This window comes from Papio anubis, chromosome 14 (genome assembly GCF_008728515.1).
Source record: "Papio anubis isolate 15944 chromosome 14, Panubis1.0, whole genome shotgun sequence".
In the NCBI taxonomy this organism is placed as follows: Eukaryota; Metazoa; Chordata; class Mammalia; order Primates; family Cercopithecidae; genus Papio; species Papio anubis.
The window spans coordinates 81,651,589-81,655,180 of record NC_044989.1 but is presented as its reverse complement, the minus strand read 5'-3'; positions in this window follow the sequence as shown (position 1 = coordinate 81,655,180).

Below are 3,592 nucleotides of genomic sequence, written 5' to 3'. Positions count from 1 at the left end.
AAATAAAAACAGTACAGGAAATTAACAAAATCAAAAGACAGTTTTTTGAAAAAATCAACAGTATTGACAAACCACTATGTAGACTGAACAAGAAAGAGAGAAGAATTAAATTACTAAATAAAACATGAAGAATAAGTCATTTCTACAAAATTTACAAAAACAAAAAGATTTTGTGAAAACACCATGAGCAATTATATGTTAACAAATTAGATAACTCAGATAAAATTGGAAAATTCCTAGACACAGACCAGCGAAACTTTCTCAAGAAAAAACCCAGAAAGTTGAAATAGAATCACCACTATTGAATTAGCAATCAAAAAACTTCTCACCAAGAAAATCTCAGGACCACACTACTGAAGACATGTAGTCCCGAGGTTTTAATAAACACCAATACGTTCAAACTTTTCCAAAAACAAGAAGAGGAGGAACCGCTTTTGAATTCATTTGATAAGGCCAGTAGTACTGCAATTCAAAAACCATGAAAACGTATTTTTAAAACTCTGTAAACTAGTGTCCCTTATGAATAGAGTTTCATAAATCCTCAAGTAAATACTAGCAAACTGAATCTAATAACATAAAGAAAATTACACATCATGAGTAAGTGAAATTATTCTACGAATGCAAGGTTGGTTCAATAAATAAAAAATAAACCAGTGTAATACCCCATATTAATAGAAGAAAAGAAAAAAAGCACACGATCATCCCAATAAAAACTGGAAAAAAAACTTGACAAAATTCAACATTGTTTCATCATTTTTAAAAACTCAACAAACTAGAAGAAAATGTATCGATCCAATGAAGGGTGTCTAAAATATAATTTTAAAAACTCTACAGTTTAACATCACACTAAGTAAATTTAGAAATAAGGTGATGATATCTACTGTCATCAATTCTACTTAATATTATATTGTAGTAGAAATTAAAACTAGCAAAATTAGGCAACAGAAAAATTCAAAATATCCAGGTTGCAAAGAAAGAAATAAAAATTACTATGTGCAGATAACACAATCATATGCATAGAAAATAGTAAGGAATTCATAAAAATACTAGAGCTTATAAGTGCATTCAGGAAGGTCACAAGTTGTAAGATCAATATACAAATATCATTTGTATTTCTACATTCTGGCAATGAACAATCTGAAAATGAAATGAATAAAACAATTATATTTGCAATAGTATCAAAAAAGTAAACTATGTAGGGATAAATTTAACATAAGATGTGTAAAATTTGTACATTGAAAAGTGTAAAATATGATTGAAAAAATTAAGGAAAACCAAATAAACAAAAATTTATTTAATGTTCACAGATTGAAAGACTTGTTATTGTTAAAAGGCAATAATTCCCAAATTGCTAGAGTAAATGTAATTCTTTTTAAATCAGAACTACCTTTTTCTGTACAATTTTCAGACAACACTGATCAGATATAAAATACAATAACTAAAAGCAATTATAAAACCATTTATATCCTCAAAAGAGGCAAGGACAAATATTGGTGAAAATGTGAAGAAAGGGGAACTCTCTTACACTGTTGGTGGGAATGTAAATTAGTACAACCACCACAGAGAACAGTTTGGTGATTCCTCAAAAAAATAAAAATAGAGCTACTACATGATCCAGCAATCCCAGTCCTGGGTATATACCCCAATAGAAGGAAATCAGTATATCCAAAAGAAAAGAAATCAGTATATCAGAGAGATATCTGCACTCCCATGTTTGTTGCATCACTGTTCACAATAGCTAAGATTTGGAAGAAATGTAAATATCCATCAACAGACGAATGGATAAAGACAATGTGTTACACACACACAGAAGAGTACTATTCCACCATAAAAAAGAATGAGATCTTGTTATTACCAGCAACATGGATGGAAGTGGGGATCATTACGTTCATTGAAATAAGCGAGGACAGAAAGACAAACATTGCATGTTCTCACTTATGTGTTGGATCTAAAAATCAAAACAATAGAACTCATGGACATAGAGAGTAGAAGGATAATTACTAGAGGCTGAAAAGGGTAGTGTGGGGCTGGAGGGGAGGTGGGGGATACTTAATGGTTACAATAAATAGAGACAATAAACAAGTCCTACTATTTGATAGCACAATAGGGTGACTATAGTCAACAATATCTTAATTGTACATTTTAAAATAACTAAAAGAGTGTAACTGGATTGTTTGTAACACAACAGATAAATGCTTGAGGGGGTAGATACTCCATTTGTCACGACGTGATTATTTCACATTCCATACTTGTATTAAAACATCCTATGTACTCCATAAAATTAAAATTAAATATATTTTTTTAAATTGCCTGTTGAGGGACATCTTGCGTGTTTCTAGCTTTTGGCTAATACAAATAAAACTACTATGTATAAAAAAATTAAATTAATAAAAGAGACAAAAGTTGAAAAAAAAATAATTTGAGTACACATTTCTCCAAAGAAGATATATATATATATAGCCATATAGTCAATAAGCGTATGAAAAGATTCTCACTATCCTTAGTCATTAAGGGTAATTAAGGATGTATTAGTTCATTCTCACACTGTTATAAAGGTACTACCTGAGACTGAGTAATTTATAAAGGAAAGAGGTTTAATTGATTCACAGTTTCACATGGCCGGGAAGGCCTCAGGGAACTTACAATCATGGTGGAAGGAAAAGGGGAAGCAAGGACCATCTTACAGCAGGAAGGTGGGAGGGGAACTGTCAAACACCAGATGTTGTGAGCACTCACTCACTATCAAGAGAAAAGCATGGAAGAAACCGCCCCTATAATCCAATCATCTCCTACCAGGTCCCTCCCTTGACACCTGGAGATTACAATTCCAGATGAGATTTGGGTGGAGACACAATGTCAAACCATATCAAAGGAAATGCAATGGATGGCTACAAACTGAAAGATAGTTGACGGTAGCATTTACAAAGATGTGGATAAATTGTGTGCCTTATATATTGAAGATAAGAATATAAAATAATGCAACTGCTTTGGAAAACAGTTTAGCATTTTCTCAAATAGTTAAATATAGAATTACCTTATTACCTAGTGATTTCACTCCTAGGTGTACCCCCAGGAGAATTGGAAACATATATTTATATAACAACCTGTACATGAATGTTCACACCATTATTTTGTATGCTAATAGAATAATTGTAATTGTAAACAACTCAAATATCTATCAGCAAATGAATGGATTTGCTATATGTACGTGCTATATGCATACAGTGGAATATTTTTCAGCCATAAAAACTAATGAAGCATTTCTAGATGGTACAACATAAAAGAACCTTGAAAACATACTATCCAGAAGAAGCTAGATACTAAATGCCACATTACAGAATGATTTCATTTAGATGAACTGTACAAAATAGGCAAATAGATAGTGAATTGCCAGGGCCTGTATGGAAATAGGTAAGGGTGAGTGGCTATTCATGAATTATACATTTTAAAATCATCAGTTTTATAGTATGTTAATTGTGTCTCAGATTTTTAAAATCCTCAAGTAAAATAAACCGACAAAAATTACTATCAAGACTATTGTGGTGGAAGTGACAGGGTGTAGCACACCTTTTTGTATTATCAAGACTTCACC